Source organism: Mytilus trossulus, unplaced genomic scaffold, assembly GCF_036588685.1.
Source record: "Mytilus trossulus isolate FHL-02 unplaced genomic scaffold, PNRI_Mtr1.1.1.hap1 h1tg000138l__unscaffolded, whole genome shotgun sequence".
Taxonomy (NCBI): domain Eukaryota; kingdom Metazoa; phylum Mollusca; class Bivalvia; order Mytilida; family Mytilidae; genus Mytilus; species Mytilus trossulus.
The window spans coordinates 3,750,070-3,778,046 of NW_026963302.1; the positions used below are offsets into that span (position 1 = coordinate 3,750,070).

Here is a 27,977-nt window from a genome sequence, read left to right on the forward strand (position 1 = left end):
ACTCATTAGCTAGACACAAAACACAATACACAACTAACAAATAGACTAAAGACATCAAGTACCCACCTAAGGGTACTCGCAGTTACTGAAAGCATGTTCAAAGTCAATTCAAACTAGGTAATGAATCGTGTTGCCCAGACAAAAACTTTTAAAACTGAGGTGCAGTTAAGACCCCCCAAAATTTGACTCTAAAAATAGCCGATGGAATATTAGCCGTCTTAGGGGCGCTCGTCAATACGGCATTAAAACTGGTATCGTGTAATATTTTGTTTTGTTTGTTTAATTTTGTTTTTGTTTTTTGTTTGTTTTGTTTTGTTTTTGTTTTATTGCATATCATGAGTATGGCGTTCGACAACAATTATTATGCCAAATCATTTATGACTGCTTACAAAAACTAGTATTCTCTAATAAACGTATATACATAAAATTCCATGTATAACTGTTCACAGTATTTAACCCAATTACGTTGATACTCTTTCAGATAACAAAATCGTACTAATTCGAAATTTTATAGTCTGAAATATACGCAACTTTAATATCTAAACTACAAAAGCAATAAAATCAATTCATCGCCTAACTTATTTGGACTTTTCTTTACCTCTGTAATGATATACATAAGATTAAAGAAAACCATTAACCCAGACAAAAAAAAATTATATCAACAATTTCAGACGATAATTTTATCAGAGATCTACGCATCTGGTAATAAAGTTTGTAAACTTGCAGAAGTGTATACTATTTCTGCTCTATTCGTTATTAGTGTTAATTAAAAGATTATAATTTTCAGTGAGACAACTATCCACTTGAAAGTAAAAATGAGGTAAATGTAAGCAAATATAGTCAACCTTACGGCTTTCAACAATGAGAAAAACCCATACCGTATTGTCTGCTATTAGAGGTCCCGACATGGAAAATATAAAACATTTCAATCAAGAAAACTAACGGCCTAATTTATAACAAAGCAGTTAACGAAAAACAAATATGACAGACATAAACCAACGAAGCCTTTTTCCAAGTATAGTAGTAATAATATCTTGCCTTGCTGATCAATTTTCTAAAATTTGAGGCTAATGGAAACTTTAAAGTTGAAAATGCGCAAGTGGATCCCGGATTAATAGCTACTAGTTCAACTCATATGAAAAATCTAATAAAGGTAGTTTAAACAAACCCCGAAAAAAACAATAAAGATTCGTGACTTGAACGGCAAACACATGGCAATACTGATTTCAGCTTATGTAAATATTTGAAAATCAACATTTGATTATCTTGTCCATTACATGTAGCATTTTATTTTTTCTGGGCACGATTAAAACGTGTGCAAAAAAGCTTTGTGAGTAATGACGGTTTACCCTTGTGCAATACCTTAGTTTTGATCACATTATTTATACATAATACAGACAGGGCATGAATGATTTGTTGTTATCATGGTACATGAATAATATCCATAGATCTAAATCAACTGGTCCCCAATTACAAGACTGTGAAATTGGTTTCCTTAACCGAAACATGCAGCTCGTTTCCAACTTATGACCTGAACCCTGCTAGCTCCAAGTCTTCTTTGCTCTCTTGCCTAATTCAAATTGGTTGTCAAATAAATATCTGATATAAAAATGCATCAGTTAACTTACGATATCATTGATATTTTGTTGGTGAATTTTTATATAGCTGCGAGATACCATTTATTTTTATATATATACCGTTGTGCAAATCTTTAGACTGATATATATATATATATATATATTTCGCACAAGTAGTGCAGATTTATTTTCTGAAATTAGTGAAATAATTCTCTCTTTTATAAAGATGCGTTGAAAATAAATCAAATTTAGGTATACTTGTGGTCAGAGTGATACAATGAGAAAAATGTAAAAAATCCTTCGTGATATATACACATACTAAAAATATGCACTGAATATAAAATTACTTGCGGGACTATACCTTCTCAGTGTAATTAAAAAATAAATCAATGTTGAAATGTTTTCTAATCGGGGTGAGATATATAGATAAGAAACCAATTAACTAAATCAATCTTATTCTTATTCGTGGTATGGTCTCTCATAGTAAAAAGCAATCCGGATCAATATAGTATCCGCCATTTAGAATCGTTTTCTTATTATGCTCGAAATGTTACTATACAAATCAATGCTAAAGCTAAAAATGTCATGTACTGAATTAGTTACATTAAAATAAAGAATAAAAGAAGTACATTTTTTATTGATGTATTTAAATAAGGCATACTGCCACTTCTCTGACTGACTGACATACAAATGGTCCGGCTGATGAATGAAATAATCCTAGATAACAAATTTTCAGTTTCTGTTTCCGATGCGTAGCATTTTTGACCTCACAGGTGGCTAAAGCCGTTTTCCTTACCCCAATTATAACACCTCTTTTAACGCCTTTACTTCTCAGGCATCATAAACCTTACAATAAATGTCAATATGAACAAATATAATTAAAAATATAAATCAATTGCTTTCAAAAAGCAATTGTAAACGGTCTTTCCCCCTTTGAAACATAGATTGATTGGGGGGGGGGGGGGGGGGGGGGTGTTTTTTTTGTTTGTTTTGTTTTGTTTGTTTGTTTTTTTGTTTGTTTGTTTCTGTAAGGAGTCTATAGTATTATGTTACCGGAGAAGTTAAATGTTTAGTTTGGAAAGTTTTTCTTTTATTTTAGGTACAGCGCGCGCGCCAGATATAGGAGACATCACGTGACGCGGGTTTATATTAAGAAAAACTTAGTCTTTTTATTTCTCTTTAGGTCGGGACGTTGGACAGACAACATCTATAGAGATGGAATGTACACAATGTAATTTCTTTTGTCATTGTAGGAAATTGACATTTTGATCACAGTTCACCAGCAGTGCATGATTTGGATTTAATTGATCCGGTGTAACTTTAAAACACATTTAAGGATTATTTTCTTAAAATGTACATTTTTCAGCAACAGTTTGTAACAGATAAGTTTTTCAATCCAGGAGCGGACATTTTTATTGTAGGATTTCACTGAGATTTGTACGGCATTGCCGTTTCTTTTCTCTAGGAAAAGTCTTGAGAGATATCGGCACCACGTTGTTTTATGAACCTTTAGTACATGTATGCCCTGCTGACTGTAAATTTTGGGATCGATTGGACTTGTAGTTTCAGTGTTTAAGTGATAACAAGGAGGTGGATTTTTTTTTCAGAAGAGATGTGAGATCAATTAAACTGTCAATTGTTCTTGAACAATTGAGAGGTCTTTCCTTTTGTAATGTAAAATACATGTTCCAACAGACGTAGAATGTATTGAAAAGGTCAAGGTCAACCTTAAAAAGCTGCTCGAAAACACAATAAAATCCATTATATAAGGTTAAAAACCACTTAATTCGCTATCTGGGACATGACCTTGACCTTTGACCTTTTGACCTTTGTCAAGGTCATTACTCCCCAATGCCATTACTGAAGACCCCAAGGGTCTAGGACCTTTGGTTATATAGTTAAAGCTGATTTTGTGTTTTCAGAAACCTAAAACAGGGGTTATGCCCCTTATAGAAAGGTCAAATCTCTTTAGTCAAAATGTAACAAAGTTGCGCCATAATGATTCAAACATTTTCCACTATTTAAAACTTCTGTTAGTATAATGGTTCATGAGATTATCCCATAACAAGGTGTTAGGTCAAAGGTCAAGGTCAACATAAAAATTTGACCTTGAGATATTTTTCAAAGATACATAAATTGATGATGATTGGTGAAGATCCTAGGTGTCTACGACTTACGGTTTCTGAGTTTTGGTGGCCAACCGACACCGGTTAATTTTCATAGGGGCATAACCCTACCAATGAGTCGTTGAATCTTTTTGATTCAAATGTAAGGAAGAACCGGGGTCAGGTCCTGAACAAATTTCACCCTTCGTTTTTTTTCTACCTATTACGGTTACGCTGTTGGAACGATAACAAGGTTTTTGGGTTTCTGAGGGATTACTCCGAACCGACAAAATATTTCGACTCACAGGGTGAGTTCAGGATAGGTATTCATGACACCGATACAAAGTGTGAATATGAAAGCGACACATCTTACGGTTAACGCGGATAAATTTGTCAAAGTTTGGCGGAACAAAAAGAATAATAATAGTCAGAAGAAATACAGTAAGGTCTTTCCCTTTAGTAAAAGGAAAGACCTTAATTAAAGTTCAATTCTTCTTGAATAATTGATAGGTCTTTCCTTCCATTTTCTTTTAATTATACTGTCATAAATAAATATATCATATATATTGATTGATAAATTTATTGATAAGTTGGTTGGTTGATTGGTTTATTAGTTAAACACTTGATATTGGGTCTCTTGAAACAGGCGAAAAAAGAGACCTTGGATTCCGTATTAAACACATAAAACGGAAACTTGCATTAATTAATGGAATTGATTGATTGATTGATTGATTGGTTGGTTGGTTAAACACATTGTGTGGTTAAACACATTGGTTAAACACGTTGTATAGGGTTAATTGAAACAAGCGAAAAAAAAGAGACATTAGATTCCGTATTAAACACATGAAACAGAAACATGCATTGGTTGTTTGATTGGTTGGATGGTTGGTTAAACAAGTTGGTTTGGTTAAACATGTTGGTTAAACACGTTGGTTAGTTAAACACATTGGATATGCTCAATTACAACAAGCGAAGAAAAAAAAGAGACCTTGGATCCCGTATGAAACAGATGAAACGGAAACATGCATTGATTGATTGATTGATTGATTGATTGGTTGGTTAAACACGTTGGTTGGTTAAACACGTTGGTTAAACATGTTGGTTGGTTAAACACGTTGATTGGTTAAACACCTTGATAGGCTCAATTAAAACAAGCGAAAAAAAAACTTTGATCCCGTATGAAACACATGAAACATAAACATGCATTGATTGATTGATTGATTAATTGGTTGGTTAAATACGTTGTTTGGTTAGTTAATCACGTTGGTTAAACATGTTGGTTCAACACGTTGGTTAAACACGTTGGTTGTATTGGCTTAATTAAAACAAGAGAAAAAAAAAACACCTTGGATCCCGTATGAAACACATGAAACGGAAACATGCATTGATTGATTGGTTGGTTGGTTGGTTAAACACGTTGGTTGGTTAGTTAAACACGTTGGTTAAACACGTTGGTTTAACACGTTGGTTGGATAGGCTCAATTAAAACAAGCGCGGAAAAAAACCTTGGATCCCGTATGAAACACATGAAACGGAAACATGCATTGATTGATTGGTTGGTTAAACACGTTGGTTGGTTAGTTAAACACGTTGGTTTAACACGTTGGTTTAACACGTTGGTTTAACACATTGGTTGGATAGGCTGAATTAAAACAAGCGGGGAAAAAAACCTTGGGTCCCGTATGAAACACATGAAACGGAAACATGCATTGATTGATTGGTTTGTTGGTTGGTTAAACACGTTGGTTGGTTAGTTAAACACGTTGGTTAAACACGTTGGTTTAACACGTTGGTTGAACACGTTAGTTAAACACGTTGGTTGGATAGGCTGAATTAAAACAAGCAGGAAAAAAACCTTGGATCCCGTATGAAACACATGAAACGGAAACATGCATTGATTGATTGGTTTGTTGGTTGGTTAAACACGTTGGTTGGTTAGCTAAACACGTTGGTTAAACATGTTGGTTTAACACGTTGGTTAAACACGTTGGTTAAACACGTTGGTTGGATAGGCTCAATTAAAACAAACGAAAAAAAAACCTTGGATCCCGTATGAAACACATGAAACGGAAACATGCATTGATTGATTGGTTTGTTGGTTGGTTAAACACGTTGGTTGGTTAGCTAAACACGTTGGTTAAACATGTTGGTTTAACACGTTGGTTAAACACGTTGGTTAAACACGTTGGTTGGATAGGCTCAATTAAAACAAGCGAAAAAAAAACCTTGGATCCCGTATGCACATGAAACAGAAACATGCATTGATTGATTGGTTAGTTAAACACGTTGGTTAAACATGTTGGTTTAACACGTTGGTTAAACATGTTGGTTTAACACGTTGGTTAAACATGTTGGTTTAACACGTTGGTTAAACACGTTGGTTAAACACGTTGGTTGGATAGGCTCAATTAAAACAAGCGAAAAAAAAACCTTGGATCCCGTATGAAACACATGAAACGGAAACATGCATTGATTGATTGGTTTGTTGGTTGGTTTAACACGTTGATTGGTTAGATAAACACGTTGGTTAAACATGTTGGTTTAACACGTTGGTTAAACACGTTGGTTAAACACGTTGGTTGGATAGGCTCAATTAAAACAAGCGAAAAAAAAAACCTTGGATCCCGTATGAAACACATGAAACGGAAACATGCATTGATTGATTGGTTAGTTAAACACGTTGGTTGGTTAGTTAAACACGTTGGTTAAACACATTGGTTACACACATTGGTTAAACATGTTGTTTTAACACGTTGGTTTAACACGTTGGTTAAACACGTTGGAAAGGGTCAATTAAAACAAGCGAAAAAAAGAGACCTTGGATTCCGTATTAAACACATGAAACGGAAACTTGCTTTGATTAATTGATTGATTGATTGGAATTCAAACACACATAAAACTGTTTAAATAGTGCCAAAAACACATAATTTGATGACCTTGACCTTTGACATTGTGACCTTCGGCAAGGTCATTGCTCCACAAGGTCATTGCAAAAGACCATATGGGTCAAGGACCTTTTGTTAAAAAGTTTTGCCTAAAAATGTCTTTTTAAAAACCATCAATGGGAGTTATGTCCCTTACATGATGGTAAAATCAGTAAAGTCATAATGTAAAAAAGTTGCCCCTTGAAGTACCAATCATTTTTCACTGCTTAATTTTTCTGTATCTATAACCGTTCAATAGTTATAGGGAAATGAAAAACTTTTGAAAATCTTAAATATGACCTTGACCTTTGACCTTGACCTATATTTTCTAGTTTTGGTCCAATGAACTCAAATCTGAAGACCCGCAGTCTTTATGACTTACAGTTCATGAGATTTATATGCATATCGAAAATTTAAATATTCAAGGGGAAATAACTCCTATAATAGGTCACTGGATCGCTTCGGTTAAAGTTATTTTAAGTTGTAACTTTTGGCAAGGAACATTTAAAAAAAAACCATTTGCCGCTAAGTCTTATAGTTTATGAGGAGTAGTGATAACAGTGTTTTTTGTAATTGGGGAGATAACTCCTATAAGGTAAACAGTAAACCTTGGTTATTCTAATACAAGATAGATATGATACCCCTGATACATGGTACCAAATATCATTTATATATGTTGCGTACTTTTCTTGATTTTTGACTTTGAAAACGGACGAGGAAAAAGAATAATAATAATTAAAAACCAATTATTCAGAGAACAATTGAAGGTCTTTCCACCAAAACAATGTATTTTAATATGAAAGGTATAAAAATAGGTTTAAATTGTCATTTCAATCGTCAAATGATAGCTCATTGTACGCTGATTCCAAAAATATATGGTTTCTAAACAATATTTTTTCAGATAAGGGAGATAATTTTTTACTTCCGGTTTGAAAAACGCTATTTCCGATAATATTTGACTATTAACTTGACACTGATTCCAAAAATATCTTGTTCTATATACTTTTATATTAATAAAGTACAATAAATAGCGAGATCAATTTCAAGGTCATTAACCAAGAACCTCAAATCAAAAGGCCATAGGTCTTAATTATGTTTAGTTAATGAGTTATATCACCATACGCATATTTTTAAATACCAAAGGGGAGAAAACTCCCTTTTACATTCAACGTACCCTTGCAATCAAAATTTACGTGTTACGACATGTCGCAACAAACAATTTAGAAAAAATAATTTGTCGATATCTTATACGGTTTCTGGAAATGAGTGGAAATGAGCAAAATTTAAAAATTAGAATGTGACCTTGACCTTTGACCTTGACCTAATTTTCATTTTTTTGGACCAAGGACCTCAAATCAAAAGATCCTAGGTCTCTATCAATTTTGGTTTACCAGTTAGAAATGCAATTCACTTATATCAAATGCATAAGGGGAAATAACTCTCATATGGAGCGTTCATATCACTTCGGTCAAAATAGGACAAATCATGCGAAGGATATAACGAGCAATTTTGTAAAATAAAATTGTCGTTATATTTTACGGTTGCGAAGGAGTTACCATAACAAGGAAAACAGTGTTTGGGGAGATAACTCCTACAAAGAAAAGTATTCCTTTACGCAGGGTAAATTTCAAAAGCGCATAAACTGTTCGATATCATATACCAAATATCTAAGCGACTTATTGCGAAACAAATGTTTATCGCAAGAACAAAATTAGGCGGAAGAAAAAAAAAAAATAATCAGAAGAAAAACAATAGGTCTTTCCACAGAAAAGTTGAAAGACCTAATAATAATAATTAAAAACCAATTGTTCAGAGAACAATTGAAGGTCTTTCCATCAAAACAATGTATTTTGATATGAAAAGTTGTGAAACTAAGTTTAAAATGTCATTTCAATCGTCAAATGATAGCTCCTAGTAAGCTGATTCCAAAAATATATTGTTTCCATACATTTTTTTTTAAATAAGGGAGATAATTTGTTACTTCCGGTTTGAAAAATGTTACTTCCGATTATATTTGAATATTTACTTGACACTGATTCCAAAAATATCTGGTGCTATATACTTTTATAATAATAAAGTACAAAAAAATAGCTATTTCCGGTTTACAAAAGGTCACTTCCGGTTTTTTTTTACAAGGTTAAATGGTTTGATACCTTTTTCTAAAAGTTGTATATCTTTATCATGTATACATATAGAATAAAAGCAAAGGTCAAAATCTAAAACGTCAAATTAAGCTATGACCTTGAGATCAATTTCAAGGTCATAAACCAAGGACCTCAAATCAAAAGACCATAGGTCTTTATTATATTTAGTTAATGAGTTATATCACCAAACGCGTATTTTTAAATACAAGAGGTGAGAAAACTCCCTTTTACATTCAACGTACGCTTGCAATCAAAATTTACATCTTACGACATGTCGCAACTAACAATTTAGTGAAAATAATTTGTTGATATCTTATACAGTCTTTGGATATAAGTGAAAATAAGCCAAATTTTTGAATATGACCTTGACCTTTGACCTTGACCTAATTTTCATTTTTTGGGACCAAGGCCCTCAAATCAAAAGATCCTAGGTCTATATCACTTATGATTTATAAGATAGAAATTCATATCACTTATATCAGATGCATAAGGGGAAATAACTCTCATATGGAGCGGTCATATCGCTTCGGTCAAAATAGGACAAATCATGCGAAGGATATAACGAGCAATTTTGTAAAATAAATTTGTCATAATCTTTTACGGTTGCGAAGGAAATGCGCTAACAAGGAAAACAGTGTTTGGGGAGATAACTCCTACAAAGAAAAGTATTCATTTACGCAGGGTAAATTTCAAAAGCGCATAAACTGTTCGATATCATATACCAAATATCTAAGCGACATATTGCGAAACAAATGTTTATCGCAAGAACAAAATTAGGCGGAAGAAAAAAAAAAAAAAAAAAAATAATCAGAAGAAAAACAATAGGTCTTTCCACAGAAAAGTGGAAAGACCTAATAATAATAAACAAACGAAATACAGTAAGGTCTTTCCATTTAAGAAAGGAAAGACCTTAATAATATACAACTATACAAATCCTTGATTTTATACACTAAATAAATATCAAAATGTGTGCAATGAAATTTGGATAACCGAAAAAACAATCGGTTATAAAGACATTACTTCAAAATATGAATGAATATTATTTGAAATAAATATTAAATATAAATATCAGAGACATATTGTATTATATGTCGCTGTATATGTGCAACGTAAATTGGCTGACTGAAAAACAATCGGTTATAAAGACATTACTGTAGCTGCCGTATCAAACATTTTATCAACTAGTTTCTTTTAACGGATGCTCAACTTTGAAATATAATTTACGATTTACTGCTGTCCTAAACACGCTAAAGAACAATAAATGGTGCCATAAATTAATTTATTGCATTTGATGGTGTTAATGTCTCACGAGACAACCCTATTATTGAATAATAGTTAAACATACCTGATAATGGAACATTGCCATTTTAATCTGCATTACAACATGTAAATTGAATAGAAATACCTGGAACCTAGTTTTCATATTTTAATACCTCGATAAAAAGATACAAAAATATCAATATAACTGGAATTAAAAATTATGCGAATCAAAAATCATAAAAATAAATTAAAATAAATTCGCTCTTATTATAATAACTTTAGACAAAGATTTGTATACTATATATAAATCCTTGCTTTAGTAAACTGTCCAATAGTTTATAAATTATCAAATTGAATGTGACCGATTTGAAATTAATTAATCAATAATCAGTTGAAATTGAAAAATTATTAAGATAAGTATTTACATTAATTATGCGTACAATAAACTCAACAATCTGACCTTAGATATAATATAGTTACTTCCTAGCAGACCGTGCATTCAAAATATTGTGAGGAGTGCTTTAGCTGGTAAAATTGATATGCCGTGTAATCGAATTAAGACATGCGCGTTACATTGACCTGTGCATGAACTGTAGCAAGTCTTGTCTTCCTCTGATAACGTGATTTAACGGTCAAGCCCTTTAAATCGAATTATAATTGAAGCGTTAACTTATTTCTAAGTAAAACATAGGTGTACCAACTGTAACTATATGGTGTATATTTACCTTAGACATGATGTGTACATGTAAACACCTATATATGATGTGAAAGAATCCTTATAAGATAAAGAAATATACTTATATAATATGCATATATACTAATCTGATCTTCAAATATACTTATATATGCGCATGAAACCTTATCTCATGTGCATGAATCCTACTATGATGTCCAAATATTATTATAAAACGTGCAAATGTACCTTTATGATGAGCAAAGATCCTAAATGACATTTATATATCCTTATTTGACATTCATTTCCCTTATATTATGTGCAAGCATCATTATATGATGTGGTTGTCTCATTGCGTTATGTTGTTATAACATTATACGGGTCAATATCCCTAATGCGCCTCAAATTTGTAGGCACAAAAGTTTGCAAAAACAGAAGTTATCAGTGCATGACTAATATCGGACATGTTTTTATTGTAAACAAGTGATGGAGCTTAATCGTTTGATTTGATTTAGAAAGCATAGGACCATAGTCAAATTAGTGTGAAATATCGGAACAAATGATGGAGTTATAAAACATTAAATGTATACAAAGTATTGCCATTTCAAAGAACTTTTGTGTGTAAAAAATAAATTTTACCACGAGGAGCCGCATTCCGAAATGATTTTTGGGGTATGGTAATTTACGGGAAAACGAATCACACATCATACCGCGAAAATTTTACCACGTAAATTTTTAGCTTCGAAACGAACGGCATGTGCTAAAAGGTGGAGTGGAGTGGAGTGGAGTGGAGTGGCATTATGAAGTGTTGGAGTGGAGTCATGGAGTGGAATAATTAACATATCCCAAATTCAATATCCATCTAAAATCATTTGTAATAGTTTGTTTTTTTCAAATTGCAGCACACAATGATTTTATATTATTTCATTTGTCATTTTTGAAGTTGGGTTGCATTTTGTGACAGCTTAGTTTGAGGTGGGATTATGTTGTTTATCGTGTACTTTTCTTTACTGTCCTGAATTGTAGTGTATTCTTAATCAGAATATTTATAAATAATTTTGTTAACAATGGACTTATAATGATATTGTTATAAAATTAAATTTTCAATCAACATTTTCACTTTGATTCGATCTTACATGTTAATTTAATGACTATACTTAATATAGTTAGTTTCCTTCAATTAAAATTAGATAGTGAAAGTGTATCTAGCCATCATTACTATAACCTCAGAAACTAAATAACTTTAAATTGATAGATAAGAAATGTTGCTGATTTTGATTTATTTGATAAAATAAAGAGATGTTTAATCAAAACAAACCACACATTATATGCATGTTATGAAAACAAGATTGAAAAGCATAAATAAATTAATATATATAAATTGAGATACAGAAAACATTTTTAACAAATTTTATTGTGAAATGAAGACTTTATCTATTGTCCAGTTGAATTCCTAACGATTCTGCTCATCTGATAAACTTTGCTTTATTTTGTTATGGATTAAAACATCTTTGAATTTCCACGTATATTCAATGTCTGTCAACACATTGTCAGTTTAATTCTTATTTTTGGATGCGACCTAAAAGTTTAAATTTTTTCCCCATGAATCTGATGTGAAGATCCAAATTTAATTGGACATGTTTGATATTGAAATGTAGAATAAAATTATTGACTGGTCATTGAATAAAACTATATATTTTATATCAAACAAACAAAGGTTTGATTCTTGATTTAATAAAAGAACAGAGTTCCAATGTAACCTGCGTTACACACATTTTATATCTCCAAAGGTCATAACTATTTTAAAAAATCGATCGTCCACATTATAGAACTTGCCCAAAATATTACAGATAGATATTAACCATAGTAAACATAAGTTTTTTAAAAAAATCTGGCAAGAAATGCACCCGTGAGAGCACAACCAAGACTGAACTGACACACAGACGGACAGACACTGAACACCCGATATTTCCATGCCCCAAACAATGTGTTACGCAGAGGAAAGGGAGGGGGAGGGACCAAAATAACTTAAATGAACGATACATGTATTTTGGCATGCAACAGATACATAGATCTTTTACCAAATTAGAAATTCATATCTTTTTCAGTTGAAACATATAGAATCCAAGTGTTGTTTTTCTCGCAAAAGACTGTTCTGTTGATGCTGTTGTTTTTGTATATACTAGTAATTTATAATTTCAACTTTGCTTTGCATGTACAATTATTTACACCAGAATGTTGATAACTAAGGTAAAATTGCTGAAAAAATGCCCATCACACATCCGGCAAGGTGAATTATATTGGTATAGTTTTCTTAAATGCAGTTGGACGCTGTTGAAACATTAAAGCTACATATGTATACAAAAATATCTTATAAATTGTTTAAATTCCAAAATTATTTACACCCCCCCCCCACCCCCACAACTCCACTACACTTTTTTCATAACTCCATGTTTTCACTCCATGACTCCACTTAAAAACTCATGCACTCCAACACTCCACTCCAACACTCCACTCCACCACTCCACTCCATTCCACTCCACCACTCCACTCCACTCCACCTTTTAGTACATGCCGAAACGAACCTACGTATCAAAGTTTACGATATGGACCGAGGTAAAAAGAAATTGTTATCATTACCATGGACGTCAAGTTGTTTGTTTATTCCTTATTCCTTATTCATTGTTACGTATACCTTATTCATTGTTTCTTATTCCTTATTCGTTTCCTATTCGTTACGCATTCCTGATTCCTCATTATTTACCTATTCGTTACTTATTTCTTAGGCGTTACCTATTCGTTACCTATTCCTTATTCCTTATTCGTTACCTATTCGTTGCTTATTCCTCATTCTTTATTCGTTGCTAATTCGATTTTTGATATCCTACCCCTTTTAATTGTTTATATTCTTCTCTCTGATAATAGCTCTAAATTTTATGAAGAAAAATAGACTTTTATCCCCTATTTTTACATGTTTGTGCTCAAACGATCATGTTGCTTTATGTTCGATACTTATTTGTTCCTTATTCGGATACCTCTCTCTGGCGGTTATGTTAAGCTGGGGTCACACATTCACGATTTTTACTGCCGTCCTTAACAGGACTATTCCCGATTAAAATTTGTCAAAAGTCTGATCAAGATCCTGTAAATCGTGAATGGAAATTCAAACTTTATTTAAAGTTTGTAAAACAAATAATTCAATCACGACAACAATCAGATATTGTCCAGGAAGCGTCGATATTCAAGCGCTTCCAAGCGGATTTATCCCGATATTCCCGTTCTTAATTCGTTTCTAATCCAATTTGTATCTTTTGCCAGGTAAAATTCGACCGAGTCTGTTACGACTGTGTCCCGATTCTACCGAATGTAATACGACAGAGATCAGACACTGACCAGACAGTGAACCGACGCTAACGGAAGTTATCCGTTCAAAAACTGCCAGTATATTAGGAATGAACAGGTACTGTCGGAACGTAATCCTATCAAGGTCCGCTCTATCGCATTGCAAACGGCTTTGTCTGGTCTCAGTCGTATTGAATTCTGTTATTGTCGGGACTCTGACGTGGGTATCATTGACAATTTCGTATTAATAACGGAACTGTTCCGGAACGGGTTCGGCAAAAACGGTTCGCAATCGACAAGATCTGGATGCAATCTGGACTCATTCGGCAGAAAAACAGCAATACAATTTTCTCCAGATCATTCCCGTTCCACAGGACACCGTCCAGAATACACAGAACATTGTTAGGATTTTGATCCGATACAGCAGAATCTGTCACGACATAGGCACGATTGTAATCCGACTAGACTAAATCGGCTGAGTTTCCCCGAATGTTAAGCTGGGGTCACACATTCACGATTTTAACTACCTTTCCCGATTAAAAAAAATTAAAAGTCTGATCAAGATCCTGTGAATCGTGGATGGAAATTCAAACTTAAATTAAAATTTGCAAAAAAAATAATTTGATCACGACGACAATCAGATAGTGTGCAGGAAGCGTCGATATTCAACCGTTTCTAAGCGAATTAGTCCCGATAATCCCGTTCTGAATCAGCATCTAATCCGATTTGTATTTTTCGCCAGGTAAAATTCGACCGAGTCTGTCACGACTGCGTCCCGACTCCGACAAAGACAGTGACCAGACAGTGAACCGACGTTGACGGAAGTTATTCGTTCGAAAACTGTCGGCATATTCGGGATGATCAGGTACTGTCGGAACGTAGTCCTATCATGATCCGCTATATCGCATTGCAAACGGCTTTGTCTGGTCTCAGTCGTATTGTATACTGTAATTGTCGGGACTCGGACGTGGGTATCATTGACGAATTTCGTCTTAACAACGGGACTGTTTCGGAACGGTATCGGCAAAAAACGGTTCGCAATCGACAAGATCTGGATGCAATCTGGACTCAATCGGCAGAAAAACAGCTATGAAAAATTACTCAAGATCATTCACGTTCCACAGGACACCGTCCAGAATACACAAGATATTGTTCGGAATTCGATCCGATACAGCAGAATCTGTCACGACATAGCCACGATAGTAATCCGACTAGACAAAATCGGCTGAGTTGCCCCGAATGTTGCGGGACGCAACTAACTGTCGGGGTGCTTTGCCGAACTATTTGGAACCTTCCTGACCCGTAGGAATCTGTTACGAACTAAAACGACTGCGTTCAGACAATGATAGGACATTCCAGATAATTGAGGATACTAATCCGACTTTTTCACTTTTCGTGTCGTAATATGGTCTGATCTCAAACGGGAGCAATAATCGGCAATGTGTGAACCCCCGCATTACGGGACGCATTTAATTGTCGGGGTGCTTCGCCGAACTATTTGGACCCTTCCCGACCCGTAGGAATCTGTTACGAACTTAAACGACTGCGTTCAGACACTGATAGGATATTCCAGATAATTGAGGATGGTAATCCGACTTTTTCACTTTTCGTGTCGTATCGCTGTCTGATCTCAAACGGGAACAATAATCGGCAATGTGTGAACCCTGCATTCAGTGAATAACCATATTATCGCGTATGTACCCGTTCCAGCACTCGACTGGTACACTGTTGCTCATTTGTTCCTCATTCGCTTATAATACGTTTGTTTTACGATGCACTTTTAAATTGAAATATGTTCGTGTCTCTGGTGGTAACTTTTTATATTTCTAGATGTGAAATATCCCTATTAACGCGTATGTACCCATTCACGCGCTCGATTGATACCCTGATACTGATTCGTTTCTTATTCGTTAATAGTACGTATAAATATTTTCAATCATTTTCGTGTCTCTGGTGGTAACTTTGGGTTCTTACAGATGAAGTAACCATACTAGCGCTTATGTTCCCGTTTTAAGTCTCGACTAGTACCCTGTTACTTATTCGTTTTATATTCGCGTATAATATGGTTGTTGTACGTTGCACCTTTAAGATGAAAATTGTTTTCTTGTCTCTGGTGGTAACTTTTTCTTCAAAGAGGGGAAAACAATTCTAGAGGTGAAATAACCCTATTATAGCACATGTATTTGTTCTAGCGCTCGACACGTATTGGGCTGATTTGTAAAATATATACTTTGGTTACCGTTGTACTATTTACCTGCTTTACACTGTACTTAACTCACGTTTAAGAATATAATCTTATTCGTTTACACAACGTGTGTTATACGCTGCACCTTTAAACACAGATTGTCAATTAATTGCTTTAATGTCTCTGGTGGAATTATGAGTTTTTAGAGGTGAAATACCCATATTAGCGCGTATGTACCCGTTCCAGCGCTGAATTGATACCCTGTTACTTATGTGTTCCTTATTCGCTATGAGTACGTGGGCTATACGTTGCGTTTTTTAAATTAAGTAGTTATGTGTCTTTGGTGGTAACTTTGGGTTCTTACAGGTTGAATAACTTCATTAGCGCGTATGTACCCGTTTCAGCGCTCGACTACTGATTCGTTACATATTCGTTCGTTATTTGCGTAAAATACGTGTGATATACGTTGCACCTTTTGCAATTGATTTTCAATTGTTTTTTGTCCCTAGTTGTAGATTTTGGTTCTAAGGGGTGATACATGTATAACTCTATAAGCGCGTATGTACCCGTTCCAGCGCTCGATTGATACCCTGTTACATTCTCGTTCCTTATTCCCGTATAATACGTGTGTTATACGTTTTACCTTTTAAAATAGGATTTTCAATTGTTTTCTTGTCTCTGGTGGTCGATTGAGCCTCTAAGAGTTGATATAACTCTATAAGCGAGTATGTTCCCGTTTCAGCGCTCGACTGTTACCCTGTCACTTTATCGTTAAGTATTCGCTTATACTGTGGATACATTAATATTCTTTGGATACCAATTTTCGTGGATCTCGTGGGTATAGGAGAACCACGAATTCAAATGTTCAACGAAATACAAATTATGTAAAGGAATGAGTGTGGACTTTGGTCAAAACCACGAAATTAAATATCCACGAATATGTAAGTTTTCCTCAAACCACGAAAATTGGTACCCACGAAAATAAATGAATCCACAGTAATACGTTTGTTATACGTTGCTCTTTTAAAAATAAATATTTTCGTGTCTCTGGTGGTAATATTTGGTTCTTAGGCCACACCCATTTGATTCTTTGTTTGACGGACCTGCCCGTACCTATTTTTCTCAAAACAGATTTTTTTTATTATTTTTATATTCCCGCTTCCCGCATTCGAAAATGTAATCATGTCCATTTCCCGCATCGTTTTTTTTGTAAATATTATAAAAATATATCAACATTTGTTTTTAAAATCACAGTCTAACCTGTATATTAAGATTTTAAACATAAAAGCACACCACCACACTTCTTAAATATCTGTGAGAATATTTGTTTCAGCATGAAACCTATTTATCCAAAGAAGGAGTGCTCCGATATAAATTTATAAAAGCAGAAATATATACCGGTAAAGAACAAAACATTGGTTTCTTTCCCCCTTACTTATATTCCCTATCAAAATATGTTCGTTGTTAGAATAAAGTACAGAACTTCTGAAGGATCTGCCTTCAACGGCAATTATATTGTATGCTGGCGAAACAAAACTATCCATAGCCGCTGCATGTTTATGCACCTGTCCTGATTGATTCAGGGGCCTGTCGTTCAGCAGTTATCGTTTATTGATGTTGTTCATTGGTATTTTCCCGTTTGGATATATAAATAAGATCGTTGGTTTTCCTGTTTGAATTGTGTACGCTAATAATTTTGGGGCCCCTGTGTAGCTTGTTGTTTGGTTTGTATCAAAGCCCAATGTAAAAGGTCGTACTTTTACCTGTGTTTGTTATTATCAGGTTAAGAACAATCTTCCCCCAGACAAGGGGTCATTTTACTGATGTAGAAAAGAAAAGAAAAATACCAAGGATTTGTATAGTTCTTCTATTCAAAACCTTTGAAAACTTAGAATTTTGTACTCAAAAAGAGGAGAGTTACATCATATTTTAAACATTTTTTTTTCTAAAAAGAGGGGTCCACCTATTTTAAATAATATTAAACTGTTAAAGAAAATGTGTTAACATGGTTAAAGTCCAGGAATATTACAAAATTCTTTTACATGTTTTGACCATTTACTACGAGATAGATGTATAGTTCTTTGAGAAAATATGAGCCCTTTTGTACTATACAAATACAGCCTTTGTATGAGGTCGATACAAGGATAAATTGACCTGAAAGAAGTATATTGACTGAGGACGAAGTCCGAGGTTGATATACTTCTTTGGGTCGATATATCTTGTATTGACCTCATAAAAAGGCTATATTTGTTAAATTATTAATTTCCGACCATATTTGTATCAAACTCGTCATTTAGGTTTGTTGGAATTTTATAGATATTACTCGTCTCCTTAGAGAACTTGTCTCCTTGACAATAACAACATATAAGTTGTTATTTCATTTGCTTTTTTTTACATCTGATGTTTTTGAAGATTTTTTTCGTCAATAATCGATTACAGATATCATGCGTTTCAAAACGTTAAACCATATCCTGAAATTCCTTACATGACGTCACAAATTATATCGGTTTTCAGATATTCTAAAAATAACCGTGCGATATGCTTTTTGCCGGTCAATATGCTTTTTGCTATCCGCCGTTTTCTCTCTACCTTCGAAAATATAGTTTAACATGTGACTATATATCCCTCGACGAATCAAATTTGTTAAAATATACGAATTAATAATATAAACAAATATATCATAACTTATATTGACCACTCATAAAACATGAAAAAAGGGATATTTATAACATTAAGGGGTTGCCCCCAAACTGAATATGACTTAGATGGAGAATTGTCTCATTGTCAGTCACACATATGTAGACCAGATTTAGATATTTATTGGTGAACAGGGAAAAAAATAAAACCTACTATTTTATGTTTATAACAAAAAATTATAATCGCTCGCCTTTACTTTTCAAGCTTCGCCTCAAGAATTTGCAAAGTAAATATTTTTTTATTTAAATTTTCAAATCGCTCGCTCGCCCCAAATTTTGGAGTCCAAAAATCCGTAGAACAAGAAATTAAATTGGTGTGGCCTTAGGGGTAAAATAACCATATTAGCGCGTATGTACCCGTCCCAGCGCTTGACTGGTACAGTGTTACTCATTCACTCATAATATGTTTGTTATATGATGCACTTTTTAAAAGAAATATTCTCGTGTCTCTTGTGGTAACTATGTATTCTTAGAAGTGAAATAAATACCCCTATTAGCGCGTATGTATCCATTCCAACGCTCGATTGCTACCCTGTTACTGATTCGTTCCTTTTTCGCTTACAACACGTGTGCTATACGTTGTACGTTTAAAAATAAGTATTTTTGGTGTCTCTTTGGGTTCTTACAGGTGAAATAACCCTATTAGCGTGTATATATCCGTTTTAGCGCTCAGCAGATACCCGGTTACTTATGCGTTCCTTATTCGCTTATAATAAGCGTGTTATACGTTCCACTTAAAAAACAGATTTTCGTGTCTCTGATGGTAACCACGGGGTCTTAGAGGTGAATAACCCTATCAGAGCACATGTATCCGGTTAAGCGCTCGATTGGTATTGGGAAAATTTGTAAAAGATATACTTTAGTTACCATTGTACCTGTGGACTACTATTCCCTGTATTAAATTGAACTAAAATCATGTTTAAGTATATAATCTTATTCGCTTACAAAACGTTTGTTATAAACTGCACCTTTAAACACCTAGTGGTAATTTTGTTAACGCGTATGTACTCGTTTCAGCGCTCGACTGATACCCTGTTACTTATTCGTTCCTTATTCGCGTATAATACGTGTGTCATACGTTGCACCTTTTAAAAAAATGATTTTCAATTGTTTTCTTTTCTCTGGTTGTAGATTTGGGTTCTAAGAAGCGATATAACTCTATAAGCCCGTTACAGCGCTCATGAGATACCTGGTTACTTATACGTTCCGTAGAGGTGTAATAACCCTATAAGAACTGATGTTCCGGTTTCAGCGCTTGACTCATACCTGGTTACGTATTCGCTTATAATACGTATTCTACATTTTGAATTAAAAAAAAATGTTTTTCAATTGTATTCTTGTCTCTGTTGGTAACTACGGGTTCGAAGGGATTGCATAACCTTTTTATGTGCGTATATATCCGTTTCAGCACTGGACTGATACCTTGTTACTTATTCGTTCTTTATTCGCTTAAAATTCGTGTGTTCTACGTTGCACCTTTTAAAAAAGAGATTTTTTTCTTTTTTTGTCTCTGGTGGTAGTTTTTGGTTACAAAGTAGGAAATTATCCTGCTTCAGCGCACGACTGATGCTCTTATATATTCTTTTCTTTTTCGTTCATAATACGTTTGTTATAAGCTGCACCTAACATAGATTTTCGAATTTTTGTCTTGTTCCTGGTGGTAACTATTATCTCTTACAGGTATAAAACCCCTACTAGTGCGTATGTACCCGTTTCAGCGGTCGATCGATATCCTGTTTTTAATAAACTGTTTTGATAACAATGAACATTCAACCTTTCATTGTTTTTTTCTAAATTCAACCCTTTAATTACCTTGAGAGTTATAACAATATCTAAAAAATGTGTCTAGATATAAAGTTCATAAAATTGAGAATGGAAACTGGGAATGTGTCAAAGAGACAACAACCCGACCAAATAAAAAAAACCAAGAAGGTCACCAACAGGTCTTCAACGTAGCGAGGAATTCCCACACCCGGAGGTGTCCTTCAGCTGGCCCCTAAACAAATATATACTAGTTCAGTGATAATGAACGCCAAACTAATTTCCAAATTGTACAAAAGAAACTAAAATTAAAATAATACAAGTCTAACAAAGGCCAGAGGCTCCTGACTTGGAACAGGCGCAAAAATGCGGCGGGGTTAAACATGTTTGTGAGATCTCAACCCTCCCCCTATACCTCTAACCAATGAAGAAAAGTTAACGCATAACAATACGCACATTAAAATTCAGTTCAAGAGAAGTCCGAGTCTGATGTCAGAAGATGTAAACAAAGAAAATTAACAAAATGACAATAATACATAAATAACAACAGACTACTACCAGTTAACTGACATGCCAGCTCCAGACTTCAATTAAACTGACTGAATAAATTATTTAAAATAAATGTGTTTAGTTCCGACACAAAGACCTTATCAGTGACTCAATATTAACACCAAAATATGCAATCTTTAATGACTTGACAACAGTATCGTAATTATATTCCTTCTTAATAAGTCTATTCAAAGGTTTTGTAAGTTTCTGAGGTGAATACTGACACCTTTGTGCTTTTTAAAGAATATTTCCATAAAAAATTGAATGTGAAATACCTGAACGTATAAGAAGTCTGCATGTTGAGCTATATTTACGAATGATGTCTTTATACCGATGATAAAATTTAGTAAATGTTTTGACTAGTTTGTGATATCGAAAACCCTGATGTAATAATTTTTCAGTAATACATAAATTTCTCTCGTTAAAATCTAAAACATTGTGACATACATGAGCGAATCGTACAAGTTGAGATATATAGACACCGTAAGATGGTGACAAGGGAACGTCACCATCTAAAAACGGATAATTAACGATAGGAAATGAAAATCATCCCTTTTATCATAAATGTTAGTATTCAGCTTTCCGTTAGTGATATAGATATCAAGATCGAGGAAAGGGCAGTGGTCATTGTTAGTATTAGCTTTATCTAAAGTAAGTTCAGCAGGATAAATTTCATTAATTTACATATTGAAGTCGTCATTATTGAGAGCCAAAATATCATCCAAATATCTAAAAGTATAATTGAATTTGTTTATCAGATGTTGTTTCGATGGGTCTTTGCTTATTATTGTCATAAATTGTAACTCATAACAATACAAAAAGAGGTCCGCAATAAGTGGTGCACAGTTAGTCCCCATTGGAATTCCGATAATCTGACATTATACGGAATCCCCAAAGCGAACAAAAATGTTATCTAGTAAAAATTCAAGGGCATATATATAGTATCAAAGCATGTCCAATTAACATAGTTGTTTTGTTTATTGCTACTAAAAAATGACCTAAAAGAGTTTGAACAATATATTCCCATTCTGATTTTTTGAATGCCGATTTAATTAGGTGTGTGAATTTTTTCTTAATGAGAATGTGAGGCAATGTGGTATACAGGGTAGAAAAATCAAAACTTTGAACAGATTCAAAATCACCAATATAAACATGCAATTTATCAAGTACTTCCAACGAGTGTTTGACACTCCAAAAGTAATTTATTCCACTATTTTCGAAGGCCTTATTTGAACAATTTATTATCAGGTTTTTAATTGTACCAAGTGTGCTGGTAAGAAGAATAGACAACATATATATGTATCTTTCAAAACATACAAGTAAAAAAGTCATTAATATCTATACACACACATGCAGATGAGTGACTCAAGAACGATTGCAATCTTAGGGAACGATAACTCTGCATGGGAAATTAAACGGGAAAATAATAATGCCTTCTCAAGTCTAATCTATTAGAAAAATCGAATTATCACAGAAGAGTGTCCATCGTGCACTTTTATTAATAAAGTGGAATAGCATTATATACAAATGTATAGTAATCATATATACATGGAACTATCATATACAAATATTAATATAGTATATCACTACAATATAATAGTCATTACGATGATGTTTAATTCCCTGTCATTAATTTATCATCCACGCCCTAATAAAAAAATCATATCATATCTGTACATTAACCTCCCTTTCAGATGTAGAGATGTGATTTTATTTACTGGGACAAGTGCTTGTCGGACCATCCACAGGAACTTAAGGTCATCCGATGTTCAGTACATCAGCACTTTGATTTACTTTAAACACATTTAGAATTATATTCCATTTGATGGTATTCTTCTTGTCGTGGTTCGGTATATATTCATTTTTAGATTTCAGATGTTTTACTTTCAGCGTTCTTTATGTTGGTTGGTCCAGCAATGCGGTAAGGACGCATTATAACTTATATAGTGTAGTTTCTTTTGAGATCTTTTGTATATCAATTTTACTTATATTTTATATTTTTGTGAACTTTACTCGGATTAGCATATAGGGTTTTATTAGAAGAGTCTCTTGTGGAGCCTCTTAAGTGTAAGGTTCGAAGACATATCTTTGCCGAACATTTAAGCTGGTGCGCACATTTACATGTACATTAAAAAAAACTGGTGCGCATAACTTTCAAAATCTAGTGCGCTCGACTTTTGAACTAGTGAACACGAGTTTTAAAGTTGTGCTCGCCAATTTGAAAGTCATATGAACCAGTTTGAAAGTCATGTGCACAAGTTTAAAAGTCATTTGCACAAGTTTAAAAGTAATACACACAATTCATGTTTGAAATTCATGCTCGCCATTTCTTAAAATTTCACATCATCTGCTAAAGTCGTGCGCGCCAGTTTGAAAATCCTGCGCACATTTTTATAGTTAGGCGCAACAAGTTAAAGTCATGAAACCCTGTTCAAAAGTCATGCACACCAGATCTTGAAGGTTGCAAACACCATTATGAAAGTCGTGAGAACGTGTATGGAAGTCATGCGCGCCAGTTTGAAAATCATGCACACAAGTTCAAAAGTCATGCGCATGAGTTTTCAATCTGGTGCGTGCAAGATTTAATATCCGGCAAACTAACATACTTATATTTACATGACACTCAAGGGGGTACTTAGTTATGCTTAACTATACTGGCTGCATAATTAACTACATAATCTTTTTTTTGTATTGGCTTTCGTATTTGTTTGAATCGATTGTTGGCGTATTTGTTCTGTGTGAGCCAAAACTCCGTGCTGACGGCCAAACTTTGACCTATAATGATAAACTTTTACAAATTGTGACTTAGATGGAGAGTTGTCACATTGGAACTCATACCACATCTTCTGGTATCTATTGAACGTTACATAAAGCTGTATTAAATGTCTGCGATGTATGCTGCTAGGCTCCATATATGTCAACGTAAAAACAATTTAGTATCATGTTAGTTTTGATCGCAAATAAACAATATTATGGAATATTGAACAATTCTCATAAAAACAAGCTAAAGAAATCCAGATTGAACCCAAAATTTGTTTAGAAAAATGCCTGCGCCAAATCTGGAATAATTTATGACAGTTGTTTATCAACTTTTTTCTTTAAACAATTTTTCTTTTTAATCAAATTTTACAAACTTCAGCAAGTATTTTCGTTTTATGCTATGCATAAAAACTAATAGAGATCATATATGAAACAATCCTACATTTCAAATAAATAAAACTAATGTAGGACAGACAGACACCATAAAACTCATACAAGGCGGACGGACACCAATATATTGTTATACTGAAACTAGTCTGTAGTATCATCAAACAATCAAATCCGTAATAGGTTGCATTTCTGTAAATATTGACAATGCAATTTCCCAAAGCAACTCTCTTTACGGCTAAAACTGTACCACTTTTACTATGAAGTTTTGAAAAAAATCTTATCCTAGAATTGAAAGTTCATATAGACCACAATTTTTTTTAAAGATCAAAATATACGGCTGTGCGGCATATTTTCAACATTTATATGCCCTGAACTTCTCAGAGTTTAAACTAACACTAATTTTCTTTTCTACCCCCTCCTCGAATGAAAGGTTACCACAGATTTCAATATAAACTATATGCATGTGTTTATTTACTGGTAACATTCCCAAGTTCTGTCTCTGTGATATGGAACACAGAGAGCATAATTTGAAACCAGTATGTAAACAAAATTTATTTTCTATGAATATTCAAGATCTCCCCAAAAGAGGCGTGTTTTAAGAAACAGCTGCATTTACATAGTGAAACCTTTACAGACATTTATTTAAATAGAAAACTCTCTAAATTCAGTTTTTCACACATTAATACTCATTTATCAGAATTATCGTCGTAAAGAAATTTCTGTGTATACTCTGAAGTTTTTCTTTACTAAACATTTTATACCCCTCTCCTGTTTCAATTTTTTTAAAGAATTTGAAAACAAGACTTTAATTATTGCCAGCTTACCCTATTTGCATATTTTCTGATAAAAAATGCCTAGAACCTGTTAAAAACTGTTTTGAAAACCTATAAAAAGCATATCAGAATACTATAAATGTAATGTGTAACAGTCAATCATAACAACATTTAAGCTTAATATATAACGCATCCAATCAAGCATCTGTCTCCAGTCCACATCTTACTGTATGCCTTTTTGTCAATTAAAGAACACATTTTCTGCCTAAAATGGTCAATCTACAACTCTTGTCACAACAGCATCATCTGTTACCATATATCTGACATAATTTAGCTACTATATATACTAGAAGTGTTCAAACATAGCCATATGTGCAAAAGTTGTATGTATGCAGATACCAGTCTGATATATAAATCTACTTAAAATGTTGTAGAGATGACTGCTAACTTCCAAGCATAGTTATTATTCTCTATATCAAGAACTTTAAAATCATAAAATCATAGCATTTACAAGTTTAATTATTTGTTTTAAGACCCAGGGGGTAGGCAATTTTCTATGTTTTATTATTATTATTATTATTATTATTATTATTATTATTATTATTATTATTATTATTATTATTATTATTATTATTATTATTATTATTATTATTATTATTATTCAACATCTAGCAATTATGATGCATCAAGTTGAAGTTCCACTAATATATATACATTCATCTAAACTTTGGGGGACATCATATCACGAATGTTGCAAATAATATTCAATTACATATTAATTGTCTACAATTTTAGTTTTTTCTACCGACGGTCTCTGGTTTCCTCTTTGCAATACAGCTTCCTTCAGCATTATAAACTAACCAATACGAAGTAGCACGACACTGTTGAAAGTAGCGTTAAACACTGTTATCATAATTCTATTGAAATACTGTAATTTATTTGATATCTTTTGCAGTAAAAATTTTGTTATCACATTTTTGCTGCAGCCGGATTTTTCTCAACCAGCTCCGGCATTATTTGATTTCCATCTTCCTCAAAAATGTTTGAAACTATGATTTTTGTTGTATTTTTTAATATGCGGTTTCGGAAGCCGATAAAAGACTGGGTCTGTTAGATCAGAAACAGTAATCTAGCATTAAAAATATGCAGAATATCCTCTGGTAGGTCAACTATTTGAACTCAATGTCTGCAAAACACAGTGTCGAATCCATGATTTAATAACTTAAATCATTTAGTTATTATTACAGACCCATCAAATAAACCTATAACTCCACAAATCATATTTTGACCATTTTCAAACGAGAAATGTTCATTCGAGCCACGTTTATATGTATTCTGGAGAAGCAGAATGTAATCAAGAATGACGTGAAATGTAATTATTCTAATTGTTATTAACATCATTGATCATAACAACGATTAAAAACATATATTAAAGCGACTTTTTCATATGATATGATGAAGTAAACCAAACCAAATTTCATAATATTATAAGCACATAACACAATGACACTACAACGTCATTTATATAACAAGATGGACAATGTGCATCACATAAGTATATTTGCACATACTATAAGTGTGTTTGCGTATCATAAAAGATTCTTTGCATATCATATAAATATATTTAAACATTAACCGAAGTTGAGGGGGCATTAAGTTTTACCCTAGTCTGTCTGTAAGTCTATACGTACGTACGTCCCAAAACTGGTTTCTCTTCTCTAACAATAGTTTGCCTTGATCAAATGATATTAAAATTGTACACACTGCTCATTACCAAAACACACAGGTCAGGTACCAATTTTGGTGGCGTCAATAATGCCAATCTAGAGTTATGCTCCTTTACAATTTTCCATTTCCGTTCTCTAACTGTAGTTTGTCAACTGAATAATATAACACTGATACGCAATGCTCACCACCACAGAACACTTATCGAGTTCAAATTTTGTTTGCGTCACTTACCACTCTAGAGTAAAGGATCTTTACAAATGGAAAAATTACTATTTTATTTGAGTTCTTTAACTTGAGTTTGTCACAACCAAATAATATAATTCTTATACAAATTGAAAAAAATGCTGAATCTTTTCAAACCGTTCTTAAACTAAAGTTTGTCCCAACTTAATGTTATGAAAAGTATATATAATGTAACTTACCACAAAGCTTAGTTTAAGTTCAAATTCTTGTAACGTCACTTTAACAGTTACAGTTTTGTGGTATGTCCCTTCATAACGTGATATGCTAGCGGGGGCATCATCTATGTCACTATGGACACATTCCTCATTTATCTAAATTAATATCAAAAGTGTTTTTTTAAGTTTTAGATTTTAAACAAAGATATTTCTAAGGTCTGATCTCGTTTTGTTTTGTTAGCTTTTCACTTTCTGCAATATTGACTAGGAATTAGGTAAAAGGAAATAACCGATTTTCTTGATTAAATGTTCTCTTTTAAAACCACACGTACACTATAAGATAGGTATGCCAAATGACAATAACTTGATGTCAGCTGGCGTGAATAATAATTTAAAAAAATGACGCAACTTCAATTAGAACAGACACAAATGAATTGTATTATTCAACTTTACAATCATGTTCTCTTTTCAACTATACAAAACACTGACCAAACCATTTAGAAATTCAGCTGAAACTGTTTATATATTTATTATAATTGATACACACGAAAAAAATCCGTTCGCATTCGTATATTACGTACGCTAAGACAGATTTCATGTATTATCCATGATATATTTACCTGATAACTCAAAGATTGTCACTCTTTTAAATAAATGATTCGTTTGTATTAGCGATCGTATAAAATTTAAATTTAATAACTTGAAAATGAAT

General features: G+C 33.3%; 1 protein-coding gene across 3 annotated transcripts in view; it reads left to right on the plus strand.

Annotated features, from left to right (window-relative positions):
* The window catches only part of LOC134700341 (uncharacterized), a 115,908-nt gene that overhangs the window by 61,515 nt on the left and 26,416 nt on the right, over window positions 1-27,977 (plus strand). The window lies entirely within an intron of this gene.